Raw genomic sequence first — 15,657 nt, forward strand, 5'->3', positions numbered from 1 at the left:
TATTACTGTTGTCCAAAACGTATTACGAATTTGAAAGTCAAATGTTTTTGTCTAAAACTAAATTATGAATATGTTTTTTTTCTCCCTACAGCCTGGGAAACTGCAGTATTACAGAGGAAGGCTTCAGAGCTCTTGCATCAGCACTGATATCAAACCCCTCACACATGAGAGAGATGCAGCTGAGTGGGAATGAAGCAGGAGACTCAGGAGTGAAGCATATCTCTTCTTTTCTGGAGGATCCCAACTGTAAACTGGAGAAGCTAGAGTGAGTATCACAAGACCAGATACTGAGTTGCTGTCAGTGAATTGGACAGTAACAGTGAACTGTCATGCCCTTCACTTATAAAGGGTCACTATTAAATCAGCAGTAAACACTTCTTATCACTCTCCTATCCCATCTTTATCACAGACACACACACACACACACATACACACATAAATATAAAATGATTGTACCAAAAATATTATGAATTTGAAAGTTAAATGTTTTTGTCTGAAAAGAAACGATGAAAATGTTTCTTTTTCTCTCTACAGCCTGGGATACTGCAGTATTACAGAGGAAGGCTTCAGAGCTCTTGCATCAGCACTGATATCAAACCCCTCACACATGAGAGAGATGCAGCTGAGTGGGAATGAAGCAGGAGACTCTGGAGTGAAGCATCTTTCTTCTCTTCTGGAAGATCCCAACTGTAAACTGGAGACACTAGAGTGAGTATCACAAGACAAAATACTGAGTTGCTATCAGTGAATTAGACAGTGAGAGTGAACTGTCAGGCTCTTCACATGTAAAGAGTCCGTATTAATTCAGCAGTAAACTATTTGTATCAATCTCATTTCTATCTTCAACACACACCAATATAATATTATAGCAAAAAAAATATGAATTTCACAGTAACATTTTAGTGTCTAAAAAGAAACAAGGAATATGTTTCCCTTTCTCTCTACAGCCTGGGAGCCTGCAGTATTACAGATAAAGGCTTCAGAGCTCTTGCATCAGTACTGAGATCAAACCCTTCACACATGAGAGAGCTGCAGTTGAGTAGGAATATGGCAGGAGACTCAGGAGTGAAGCATCTTTCCTCTCTTCTGGAGGATCCCAGCTGTAAACTGGAGAAACTAAAGTGAGTATCACAAGACCAAATACTGGCTTGCTATCAATTCATTTGATATTGACAGTGAACTGTCCTGCTTTTCACATATAAAGGGTCAATATTAATTGAGCAGTAAACACTTCTTATCATTCTCCTTTTCCATCTTTATCACACATACACACACACACACACACACACACACACACACACACAAATACATTTACAAACACATACAAACATACATTTTTTGATTAAATATTCTTTAATGAAAAGTATTCCCATTATTACAGACAGACAAACAGTATTTATTAAACAACTTTTCAAATCAAGTTTCAGACATACATAGACTTAAATATTCATCCTTTCCATGCTAACAGCTCACTTAAAGAACTGCACAAGGTCATGTGAAACTCATATCAAATATATTGTAAGACAAATGCTCAGATGAAAATAGAATATTGAGGGCCTCATTTACTAACAGGATTGCGCCCTTTTCAGGCGTAAAATAGCGGGTAAAGACATAAAACCGTATTTCCAAAGGAGGCGCACCTGAGTAAAAGCGCAGATTACCGCTGCTGGGAAGTGGGTGTGGGAAAGTGGGTGTTCGTCGCAGAGAGATGGGAGGAGATGCGTAAAGTCCGCCTAATTGTGTATTAGTAACGAAAAAAGAGGTGTTTTAGCATGACATATCAGCTGCTAAATAAAAACTATTTGTCTGCGAGAAATTTGAAAAATACGAACATCAGAAATGTTATGGTTTTTTTTAATGTTTATATTTGATATATCATTTAATAGGCATACAAACAAATAGAATTACAAACTGTCCAACCAGCTAGCTGTTCGGGAAAAGTTTGGCCACGTCTTACCCAGAATCGCCGCTCATTGTATGGTTTAAACGGTATTTGCACTCATAGTTCAAGCACACCGAGTACAGTGCACACCTTCTGCATAGGAGTAACGCGTATCTATTCAGGAAAAGTACTTGTACTCGAAGTACACTAACTAAACTACCGGTAAGTAAATTGTAGAGACAGAGCAGCATATTCATTTCACCTTCCATGTTTATTTTGACATTATAGCCTCTCAAGCGTAAGCTACCCCCAGTGCCATGGCAACCTACAACTACAGTTTTCAAATGTATCTGCCTAGGGCAGCATTTTTGAAAAGCATGGTTTTCAGTGTTGGAATACGCCGTTTTAAAGTAAGGGGTGTCGTGTATTCCTACCAGACTATTTAACGGGATGCTATGGAGCAGTTAACCTGGATATTAACTATCCTAGCTATCTCTAGCTTAGGGAACCATCTTAACAGTTTGCAGTTGCCTGTGTGTGATTAACTCATGTTAATATGTGTGAACATGAATTTGTGAACATAAACTTGTTAATATGAAGCTGCACAGGCACCCTGAGGGGTAACCATAGTAACCCAGAAACTCAATGTTCGCTGAAAAGTTTAATTTCCCAAAATCAGCTCACCAATAAAATGAATTCAAAGTGATCACAACTTTTAGTGTGGACGGAGGGGCTAAATGGAGAAATATTTATGAGTTTCTATATTTATTTACCCGGGTTTGTTTGCTGTAACCTCATGAACCAAAAGCTCTAATTCTAATTTTAACTCATCATCCATGGGTGGAAGGAACACACAGGCTCTTCCTTCCCTATTTTAGTGCGCGCTAAATAACACTAATGGGCGGGGTTAGGCGCTGATTACGCTGGTAAGGCGTCGACACATTCAGATGAGGTTCTTGTTTAGAAAATACCGTGCGCTATATGCGGGCTGGCAAAGGCGCTGATTGCGCTGCGGTCGCAATGTTAGTAAATGAGGCCCTGAGAGTATAAAAAAAAAACACAAAATCACAAACTGCTTCATGGGAAATCTGGAAGACTCAGACATGTTTATATGTGGGTATATGTTTTTAAAATCATTCTATTCAGTTAATTAATAATGGAATCTTGACCATTATTGCACCATGCATTTAGAACTGTAAACTACATTTTGGCTGTAATACCACCTCAGTGTGCATTATTTTCAACCTTTCAAATGCCCTCTCATCCAATATACCTCACGTAGTTAACTGCTGATCCCTTCAATTTGGCTACAAAATGGTCTTGCTTTAAATACACTGATGTGTCTTGTTGTGTTTGCCTTGACTAAATGATGACTATATTATCACTTTAGACTCTCAGACTGCAGTATCACAGAGGAGAGCTATGCTAGTCTGGCTTCAGCCTTGAGGTTAAATCCTAATCATCTCAGAGAGCTGGATCTCAGAGGAAATGATCCAGGGGAATCAGGAGTCCAACTGCTTTTAGCCCTAAAGGATGACCTGCAATGTAAACTGGAAAATCTCAGGTAAATGTATATCAAGACCAAGAATATTGCACAGCTGTATTGCTGTTTTTCAAAGAGTTTCAAAAGCCTCACATGGACATACAAGGTGTGATGGAGATAATTTGCAAACACTGTTAATTACTTAAGAATGTATGAATCATGTGCTTATGAAATGGCTTTTCTGTGTGTGTGTGTGTAACTTAGAATATAAGGTGCTATTAAATAATGAGACTTGTTATTACGAGTATATACGTGATATATGAGTATAACAAGTCTTCTTCATTGCAATTGACTTAAAGCATTAGTCTGATTATTTAATAGCCACACCTCATATTTTATCAAGATGTTGACTTAGGGGCATCACTAATGACCATAGATGAACATTATATTGAAAGTGACAGGATGAGCTCAGCTGTTTTAATGAAAACAGAGCCTGCAAAACTTAAAGCTGCTGCACCAAACCAAGCAGACTTATTGAACCAATAGACTATACAAGGGGGTAGCAGTGCTTCCTTTCCCATGAGAAAAAAAACATATGTGACTACTCAGTTAGCTGTTTTTTTATGTCAGACAACAGGTATTTTTATTGTCTGTATTTGTACAGGTTCCTGAAAAGGAGTGATGCTGAGGAAGCCTGTGCTGCTGTGGCTTCAGCTGTGGGTTCTAACCCCTTACTCATGACTGAGCTGGATCTGAGTAAGCTCATACCAGAAGCCTTGGGAGTGACTCAGCTGTGTGCTTTACTGAAGGATTCCCACTGCAGACTGCAGAAACTGAGGTTAGTGGATGTCTCTTTTTAATTAACTAGCACTAGTTGCATTCTTTTCTTTTTGGAGGATGGAAATCTAGTTAAGTCTTTTAACGACTTAAAGGTGCTTCCTATGTGCAATGAATACACAGGTTTTCCTAAGTGACAGTTGGCCAATATCTAGTTCTGAGCTATGTCCCAGAAGAAGCCTGTGAGCTCAGACATCATCACAAGGTTAGAGATCTCTGCTCAAGATGAGAATAACGTTATTGCATTACCAGAGGTATACACCCAGGAAAGCATGCCAGTAGCATTCTCACCAATGATGATCTCTCTAGATTTTCTCACCTTAGGGAGAACATTCTTACAATCAAAGCCAATCTGCAATGTTTCAAAGGCTTTAGAACCGTGGGAATTGGTCAACAGCCAAGGAGATGGGTCATACGCAGTTAAACCCAAATTGGGCTGGGTTGTCAATGGTCCTCTAAATGGATGTAGCATGGATAGCTGTCCTAGAGTCACGGCAAACATAATTTCTATTGCAAACCTGGAGGAGCTGTTGTTGCAGCAGTATGACCATGACTTTAGTGAAAGCTCAGAAGACAAAATTGAAATGTCCTTTGAAGACAACGGATTCATGAATAGAGCAGAAAACCCTGAGAGATGGTGCCACAGTAAGATCTGATACATCCCACTTCATGGTTTACACGGCCTCAATAAAGGTACCATAAGGGTTGTTTTCTATTGGGGTGCAGCTACGGTCTGCTCAGCCTCAGCCTCAGCCTGTCTAAACTACGGCCTGCTCAGCCTTAGCCTTCTCAACTGGAGCCTTGGCCTATTCCTAGTGCTGACTGTGAATGCATCTGCAAAACTAAAGATAAAACGGACTCTAAAATTTCTGCATTTATTTTTAATAAAAATATCTTCCTTTTTTCCAACACACTAAAACAACCACTTACACACACACTCTCTCTCACACACACACACACACACACATACACATACACTTACAAATACACACACACACACACACACACACACACACCAGTGTTAATTTTGGCAGCTATTTTAGATTTAGTCTTAGTCTTAGTCTTAGTCTTTAGACGAAAATGCATATTAGTTTTAGTCACTTTTAGTCATTTTTATCCTCCTTAGTTTTAGTCTAGTTTTCGTCGACGAAAACTCAGAACATTTTAGTCTAGTTTTAGTCGACGAAGTCTCATTACATTTTAGTCTAGTTTTAGTCACATTTAAAAGTCCATCTTATAGCCACATTAAACTCCTTTACTTCCCTTCTCAGGCCCGGGGACCCCTTGTGTTGTGTCTAAAACTGCATAATAGTCAAGCTTGCAGTACTTAAACTGTGGATGCAATTAGTCTCTAAAATACAGATCTCCTAGTATATGCCTACAGCTGAATTCCAATGAATTCAACGTGAATAATAATTTTAAGGCAATACTTAATTAACAGTATTATCATTAAAATATAAGAGAATATCAAGTCTAGATTTTGAAGATTCAAATGATGTGATAACACAATACAACTACTATGCCTACCTGGCCTTAGTTAAATCAACCACATATCCTCCATATGAATTGCTGTGCAATCTGATAACCAACATATTTACCTAGACAGATAGTTTGAGAGTTGAAAGTAATGCCAATGATAATAACAATTGCATAAATAGACAAGGATATGTAAACCAATCACGTATTCATTTATTTTTTCTTGATTAATGTCATGCGTGGCCTGTCCTATAGTCCATTCTGCAATGCGTTTACTAGCTAGTTATCGATAGCTAGTATAACTTAGCTAGCAATCGATAGCTAGTATAACTTAGCTATGCTACCTCATAGTTAGCTAACGTTAGCTAGCTAAACGTTTTGGAACTCATTTGCCAAGCCAAACGGGAGGTTTCAATCGAAAATGACTAGCTAGTTGTACAAGCTGACACAACATATACACTCGACTGCCCTTTTGAAGTTAACTGAACGTTGGCTAATATATTCTAATAACTAGTTAACATTAGCTAATTATCATTGACAGTTACTAGCTCATTTACCTTGGCATTAATGGCAGGGTTGTCTTGTGCACTTTCAGGTGCCTTTTGTTGTGTTCTTCCCACCTATTTTGAAGCCACAAGGTTTCTCTCCGGTTATTGCGGTGCATTGTGTTTTATTTTCTGTCAAGTTATAATTAAAGACTGTCCAGATATCTATTCTTATTTTTCTTCCAGTACCGAGTGCTTGAACTTCAGCCATCATAACGTCTGTTAGGGCGTCACTTGCATGTCGGGGCATCTCAGGGAGTGGAGGAGGGATAGATACAGGACCGGGCAACATCCAACCAATGATGTGCATAGAAGTTTAGAAAAAAAAAACAATTGTGACTTAGTCAACCACCAACATTTTCGTCTCGTCTCGTCTCGTCAACGAAAGTTAAAATAGATTTAGTCATAGTTTTTATTTATAAAAATCCGTTTTCGTCACGTCTTAGTCTCGTCTTAGTCCCGGGAAAAAGGTTGTTAACGAATATTTTTCGTCATGGTTTTCATCAACGAAATGAACACTGACACACACACACACACACACACACACACACACACACTCATACATACAAACATTAAAAAACACGCGCACACAGTATACACATTGTTTTTGTTTAAAAGGAAAAAAAAATATCCTGTTCTCTCTACAGCCTACCAAACTGTAGTATTACAGAAGAGGGCTTCAGTTATCTTGCATCAGCACTGAGATCAAACCCCTCACACATGAGAGAGCTGGGGTTGAGTGGGAATAAAGGAGGAGACGCAGGATTGAAACATCTTTCATGTTTTCTGGAGGATCCCAACTGTAAACTTGAGAAACTACAGTGAGTATCACAAGACTAAATACTGAGTTGTTATCAGTGAATTTGACAGTGACAGTGAACTGTCATGCTCTTCACATTTAAAGAGTCACTATTAATTCAGCCGTAAACACTTCTCATCACTCTCCTTTTCAATCTTTACCACACACACAGACATACAAATAAATATACTTACAAACATACACATAAAAACACACAGATACAAACACAAATACACACACACACACACACACACACACACACACACACACACACGCACACACACACACACACACACAAACACAAACACATACATAAATATATACATACATGCAAACATATTATTTTTTGAGAAATATACTTTAGTGACAATTATCCCCATTATTACAATTATTACAGACAGACAAAAAGTATTTCATATATAAAGGGTCACTAATAATTCAGCAGTAAACACTTTTTATCACTGTCCTTTTACATCTTTATCACAGTCACACATACAAGCAAATAAACTTACAAACACACACACCAACACACAAACATATGTTTAAACAAACATATAATTTTTTTATTAAATATACTTTAAGAAAAGTATCCCCATTATTACAGACAGACAAAAAAGTATTTCTTAAACACTTTTTCAGATCATGTAAAGTTTCAGAGATGCATATCCATGCTTACAGCTCTCTGAAAGAAGTACACAAGGTCATACGAAATTCATATCTAATATTTTTGGACAAACCCTTGGATGAAAATACAATGTTTAGAGTATCAGAAAACACAAGATCACAAACTGTTGCATGGAAAATCTGGATGACTAAGGCATGTTTGTATCTGAGAATATATTTCAAAATAATTGTACTTAGTTCATTAACAATGGGACATCGCACTATGCATTCAGAACTGTGATCTGCATTTTGTGTGGTAATACCACCTCAGTGTGCATTATTTTCAACCTTTAAAATGGCTGTCATTCAATATACTTTACGCAGTAAACTGCTGATCCCTTCAATTTGGCTACAATAATGGTCTCACTTTAAATGCACTGTAAATGTCTTGTTGTGTTTGCTTTGACTAAATTATGACTGTATTATCAATTTAGACTCTCAGACTGCAGTATCACAGAGGAGGGCTATGCTAGTCTGGCTTCAGCCTTGCGGTTAAATCCCAATCATCTCAGAGAGCTGGATCTCAGAGGAAATGTTCCAGGGGAATCAGGAGTCAAAATGCTTTTAGACCTAAAGGAGAACCCGCAGTGTAAACTGACACATGTCTGGTAAGTATATTCCAAGATTCAGAAATCACAGGTAAATGTATATCAAAAACAAGAATATTAAACATCTGTGTTGCTGTTTTTCAAAGAGTTTCAAAGCTCTCACATGGACATATGAGGTGTAATGGAGATAATTTGCAAACACTGTTAATTACTTAAGAATGTATGAATCATGTGCTTATGAAATGGCTTTTCTGTGTGTGTGTAACTTAGAATATTAGGTGCCACTTAGTCTGCATATGTACAAGAGCATGTTTAGACCAGAAGTGATAAGAAGGGTCGAACTGTGCTTCTTCCGACCTTGCAAAACTTCCATCCTTGCCTCGGACCTCAGAAATCCACCACGTGCTTATCTCTGCTGAACGCTAAACTTCTCTCTATATAAACCTTGTGCAATGTGTTTATGATTGCTTCACTTTCAGCCTTGTGCTGGGAGTGAGCCCAATTGCAATTGTTGTTTGTCTAATAAATATTCTTATATAAAGCTCCGGAGTCCTGAGGTAACTAGGGTGAATTTTTACCTATCAAGGTGTAAAAGCTCTACTGGCTGCCGGTAGCTGCTCGCGTTAAGTTCAAGTCACTTATGCTTGCCTACAGAGTGCTTGCTGGTTCTGCTCCCACCTACCTAAATGCTCTTGTAAGGGCAAATGTTACACCCACGACGCTGCACTCGTCTAGTGAGCATCGTTTGGCACTGCCGTCTGTGCAAGCACGGCAATCTAGACTATTCTCATTTGTAGTTCCACGTTGGTGGAACGAACTGCCTAGTACTACCACTCTTCAGAGAGCACCTCCCTTCCTAACTGGCACCTTGACTAGTGCTTAACTTGCACTTCAGCAGTTACATTCCTGCACTTCTTTTTCCTTTCTAGGTCGTTTTTCTATTTCTTATGTAAAGTAGTATTTATTGTTACACCAGGTTTTTTATTGCTCTTAGCGTGACTGTTCTCTCCCTTGTGCGTCGCTTTGGACAAAAGCGTCTGCTAAATGACTAAATGTAAATGTAAATGTAAAAGGCTGCCTTGGCAGAAGTTGTAATGTTTTTTGTGTTTTATTTTTTTATTTAAGTACCAGTGATGACCTTTTGTGTCAGAAATGTTTATTGTCTCTATTTGTACAGGTTCCTGAAAGGGAGTGCTGCTGAGGAAGCCTGTGCTGCTGTGGCTTCAGCTGTGGGTTCAAACCCCTTACTAATGACTAAACTAGATCTGAGTAAGCTCATACCAGAAGCCTTGGGAGTGACTCAGCTGTGTGCTTTACTGGAGGATTCCCACTGCACACTGCAGAAACTGAGGTTAGAGAATGCACTTACACTCCCTGTTATTAACAGAGTAATCCTAAATGTAAATAGCTTATTCTGTTATCCTTTCATTGCTGTCCTGTGTCAAAAAAATAGATAAGTATTTTTTTAAGATATTTGTCTGTGAATTAAAAAGGGTCGCTGCACGATATTAGCAAATGTTTTTAATAAATGACAAATTCATCACTGTCCTTTTCTGAAGGTGCTATGATGTTCATCACTTAATGCAATTAAGATGATTTAAAATGAGATATCATGTAAGAATCAGGGCCTCATTTACTAACATTGCGACCAGGGGCGGACTGGCCATCGGGGATACCGGGGGAATCCCCGGTGGGCCGACGGGGTTGGGATTGTCCAAAATACCGGCCCACTGTTTTCTCCCACCGGCCCACCCTCTCAGATCGCCGGTCGAATTTACAGATTCTCTTTTACACAGAACACGTATAGTTTGCACTAAGAACTTTACTGAATAGACTGCACTGACTGACTTTTATACTCCTCCTTGCGATCTGTATTCACACTCATGGTGCCTATTTTTCGAAAAAATTCTGAAGTGTCTTCTGAAATGTGTTCTTACGGACTTCGGAAGTTTAACGTAAGAAAAGATCTCCACCTTATTAATGAACGCCTAAAAATGGGTTCTTACACAGCCAAAGTGTTCTCAGCTGTGCGGATTGAGAAATTTGGATTTGCATACATACGCGCCCCGCCAGGGCACGCAACCGTAGTGAAGTGTGCAGTCAGCCCTAGCCTGATTGAAAACTCTGGGCCATTTATGGCTGTTATTTCGCGTTCTGAAATTCTGGTCTAAATTCAAAACGAATCCCACATGAGAAAACTTTCATGAATGCCCTAAAACATCATTAGTGGAGTTCAAAAGAAAGCTTTACTCATCTAATCTCTTCTGTCAGTCTAACTTTGTTTTGTGTTATTAAATGTCAATCACTCTAGCCTACATTTTATTTAATTTATTTTAATTATTTGTGGCCTTTCCTGTTATTGTATATGTAAAGCACATTGACTTCCATAAATAAATAAATAAATAAATAAAAGTTGCCTTGCCTACTCAACACTTGCGTCACTCGCTAGCAGACAAAGTTGTTTTTGAGAGTGAGAGCATGTCATCGGCACCAAAACGCAAAGGTGGCAGGGAAAAAAAAGAAGATGTCTGGAGGAAGGTGCATCAAAATATGCAAAAATCTCTGATTTATTTGGGAAACCACCGACTGTAGACAGTGATAAGAAGATAAGTTGTTGACTTGGTCAATGTTAGCTTGCTTTTCACAGATGAGGTAACGTTCCCTACAAGCTAGCCTAGCTAACGTTAGGAAGATAAATGTCCAAAATTGAGACCGTTACGATCTGGTAAAATAAGCAAGCTGGGGCTGTTGTCATCATCGAGATTATCTATTTACATTTTAGCCGTAGTTACTTGCTTACAATAGATGAGCAAGCTATCCATGGTGGTAGTTGTAAAGAGGGACATCTTATCATTTCTAATAACTTAAATTAACCAGTTATGCTAAAATCACCGTGTTACACACAACACTTACATTATAAACAATGTCAATATGTTATCTAGATTGATGATTCTGCTGCTAGAAGCAGCAGCCAGGGGCCCCAGAGCCAAGATAAGACCCAGGGTACAATGTACACCTAAGTTACACTTTAATATACAAAAATAGCGTATTTCAATTCAGCACATGTATTTAAAGTATATTTATCTAATACACTTTGAGTGTACTAACCAATAGTGGAAAGTTAAGTACAAAAAAGTATACTTAGTACACTTAAATGTAATGTACTTTTTTCACCTGGGGCACTAGTACTAAATACTACCATAGTTTGCTGATAGTGTTGTGTCAATGGTTTAACATACTTACATAATAATCCCTATTTACCACTCATGTAGGCTGAAGATGACAGTGACTTAAGGCTTTGTAGTTATACCGTACGTACAGTATAACCATCTGATACTAGCCCAGAGTTAAGCATATTCATCTAGCAAACTATACCTACCTTGGAGTGTTACAATAGCCAATATCATTTTATTCCATGTGTCCATCCAGGCAAATTGGCTGATCCAAATGTTATTAAAAAAACAAACATATATGATGTAATTGCTGACTGGGCAGCGCGCCGTGTACTGACTGGGCCGCACGCCGTGTATTGAGTGGGCCGGTCTGACAGTAACTCCCGGGCCACTTTTTTCCCCCAGTCCGCCCCTGATTGCGACCGCAGCGCAATCAGCGCCCTTGCCAAACCGCATATAGCGCACGGTATTTTGCATCCTATTTATCAAACAAGAACCCTCGTCGCGTCATCTGAGCCTAACACCGCCCATTTGTGTTATTTAGCGCGCAGCTAAAATAGGGAAGAAAGAGCCTGCGTGTTCCACCATGGATGATGAGCTAAAATTAGAATTCGAGCTTTTGGTTCACGAGGTTACAGCAAACTAACCCAGGTAAATATAGAAACTCATAAATATTTCTCCGTTTAGCCCTTCCGTCCACATTAAAAGTTGTGATCACTTTGAATTCAAGACTGTCTTTTATTGGTGAGCTGATTTTGGGAAATTAAACTTTTCAGCGAACATTGAGTTTCTGGGTTGCTATGGTTATCCCTCAGGGTGCCTGTGCAGCTTCATATTAACAAGTTTATGTTCACAAGTTCATATTCACACATATTAACATGAGTTAATCACACACAGGCAACTGCAAATTATTAATATGGTTCCCTAAGCTAGAGATAGCTAGGATAGGTAATAGCCAGGTTAACTGCTCCATAGCATCCCGTTAAATAGTCTGGTAGGAATACACACACCCCTTACTTTAAAACGGCGCATTCCAACACTGAAAACCATGCTTTTCAAAAACGCTGCCCTAGGCAGATACATTTGAAAACTGGAGTTGTAGCGTGGACAGGGCAGGGACAACTGAAATTTTCAGACGTTCTGTTTGCTTGAACTATGGGTGAAAATACGGTTTAAAGTAAACTATACAATGAGCGGCGATTCTGGGTAAAGCGTGGCCGAACACCTAGCTGGTGGGACAATTTTGTATATGCCTATATTAAATGATATATCAAATATAAAAAAAAATAAAAAATTACATTTCTGATGTTCGTATTTTTCAAATTTCTCGCAGGCACATAGTTTTCATTTAGCAGCTGATATGTCATACTGAAACACCTCTTGTTTCGTTACTAATACATAATTAGGCGCACTTTACGCATCTCCTCCCGAACACCCACTTTCCCTTTCACCCTCCCAGCAGCGGTAATCTAAAGTGCGCCACCTTTGTAAATATGGTTTTAGGTTTGTACCCGCTATTTTACGCCTGAAACGGGCGCAATCCTGTTAGTAAATGAGGCCCTCAGTGTCAAAACTGTCATTGTGTGGTACAATGGTGTGTTTGCACCTCACGGTCAGATTAGAGTGAGTTAATTACAAGTGTGTTAATTAAGTGTCATTGCAGTGTTGCAGTCTTAAAAAAAACTAAAAAGGTCCCTTTACATCAGGTCAGAAATTGTGACTCTCCTGTCACAAACTGCTGCATACAATTCCATCATGAATGGAAGTGTTGATATAGTATTCTTAACAGTTACCTGAGATGAAATGTTATTCCTCCTCCACTCTACAGCCTGTCAAAGTGCAATATTACAGAGGAAGGCTTCAGAGCTCTTGCATCAGCACTGAGATCAAACCCCTCACACTTGAGAGAGCTGCAGCTGAGTGGGAATGAAGCAGGTGAATCAGGACTGAAGCATATTTCTTCTCTTCTGGAGGATCCTAACTGCAAACTAGAGAAACTAAAGTGAGTATCAAAATATCATTAGAAGCTATGGCAGCGTTGAGAAACCTCTGAAGTCCTACCAGTAAAGAGGAGTGTGCTAAGGACCAGTCATGTGAGAAGGCGATTCTTTATTTGAATAATTACCAACATTTATTTGAATAATCATCAAGAAAGGTGTGTTTACACCTTAAAATGTTTAAGATCCTAGCAAAAGAGAAGTCACCATATTTCACTTTAGTTAACTACAATTTTATTACTAGAATCTTAAACTTTAAATCTAAACACACATTATTTGGGGATTTAAACACACCAAGCAAAGTTTCTTTTTGACTATAATTATTCCAATAAATAATTGTTTCATTTCTGGGCCTTAAGCCACAAATGTTTTCAACTCCTTGCTGGTAGTGAGAGTGACAGAGGGAGCATCCTGAATGGTCTCTCTTGGTGCTCATTTTTCTCTCAGGGCGGGCTTAACAGTTGACCTCTCTCTTTCTTTCATTACATTATTCTTTATAAAAGCACACCCTAAAATTATGAACATAACTGTAAATGTCTTGTTGTGTTTTCTTTTGTCTTGAATAAATTATGACTATATTATCACTTTAGACTCTCAGAATGCAGTATCACAGAAGAGGGCTATGCTAGTCTGGCCTCAGCCTTGAAGTTAAATCCCAATCATCTCAGAGAGCTGGATCTCAGAGGAAATGATCCTGGAGAATCAGGAGTGAAAAGACTTTTAGACCTAAAGGAGGACCCACAATATACACTGGAAAATGTCAGGTAAATGTATATCAAGACTGTGAATATTACACAGGTGTGTTTCTGTTTTTCAAAGATTTTCAAAGGCCTCACATGGACATACGAGGTCTGGCTATTAAATAATTAGACTGTTTTTACGAGCAGATTCGAGTTCTATGAGTATAAGGAGTCTTTTTCATTGCAATTGACTCAAAGCATTAGTCTCATTATTTAATAGCCACACCTCTTATTGTCAGGGACATCAGGACTAAGATATGGCAGTTCACAGATTTTATTTATTATCAGTCAGGGAACGGGGAAATGGGGAAACAAACATGGAATAAGCAAACGAAAACAGGGATAACGCTCAGAAGATAGAATGTTCACAGAAAATATAAAGCACAGGAGATCTTCATTCAACTAACAAAACATGTGTTGAGGAATTCTCTTAAATCAAAAACACAACGCACAGAAGTTAAACTCGTGAAAACGGGTAAATATTTCAAAACACTGAAAAAACTGGAGCGCTGCATTCTTGCAAATAAACAGGAGAATAGCACAAGACATGGAAGTTACCAGGCAGAGCTGGAAGATCGCAGGAGTCGCAGTCGGGAACTAGTTGCTATGGATTTTCTTCCTAATACCAACGAGGCCAGACAGGGAAGCGAGGGGAATGAGGGGTTTATATAGTGAGCGTGACAGGTGCAGGCAATCAGAATTCAGTTGATCGGGAAAGTGATGCAGCTGGGTATGTTTTATTTTGAGGGGGTGTGGCAGGAGCAGGGTTCACCGCTGGCATGACAGTTATACATGTATGCAATGTTAAGTTTACCTTTAATCCTCTAAGCTAATGCACAGTTTTGATTTACCTTACATTAGCGGAGTTTATGACGCCATTTTGAGTTTACTGGGTTTTCTTGGTGTGCTAGTGAAGCAGTAGAATTTGGGATGTATGAATTATTTTTATATGTTTCAGTTTATCATACAAATGTGTGTTAAGGTGACAACAATTTAGGGGGAACTTCTTATTTCATATTGCTGATTTACATATTTACATTTTCCACACACCCAATTTCTTTATTTATTTTTTACATTAAAGGGAAAAATAAATGTCGCTTATTTAAAAAAATTCCATCAGTGTGCCCATCAATCACTATTGTTTGACTAAAAGCACTGGTATTAGGAGCTACTCTTTTCCATTACTGCTCCCATTGTAATTATATCTGAGGATTTGCATATTTCCTGCCAGGTACACTGGTATAGCATTTCCTTAGTGGAGGCACCAGGCTATTTGATTTGATTTATGCCCATTTTACTTATTAGTTTGGTATTATTTAGTTGATATATAGAACAATTACCATATACAATTATATTACTAAACATCCAAGATGTATTGGTAGACAGGAAGTCCAGCCCACTCACCAACAATAGCTGGGAACGCAGGATTCTGTTCTGTTTGATGTGATGGGTAGCAGTGCTTTCTTTCCCATGAGAAAAACAGATATGTGACTGCTCAGTTTGCTTTTTTAAAT

The 15,657-nt window shown here is 38.6% G+C and overlaps 1 long non-coding RNA gene across 1 annotated transcript; it reads left to right on the plus strand.

The window, feature by feature from the left end:
* The first annotated feature begins 215 nt into the window (after positions 1-215).
* On the plus strand, positions 216-1,245 carry LOC122133712. The gene is made up of 3 exons (XR_006152941.1): positions 216-265; positions 535-708; positions 948-1,245. It is a non-coding gene; the product is annotated as an uncharacterized LOC122133712 (long non-coding RNA).
* The last annotated feature ends 14,412 nt before the right edge of the window (positions 1,246-15,657 follow it).

The sequence above is a fragment of the Clupea harengus genome, chromosome 18 (assembly GCF_900700415.2).
Source record: "Clupea harengus chromosome 18, Ch_v2.0.2, whole genome shotgun sequence".
Taxonomy (NCBI): domain Eukaryota; kingdom Metazoa; phylum Chordata; class Actinopteri; order Clupeiformes; family Clupeidae; genus Clupea; species Clupea harengus.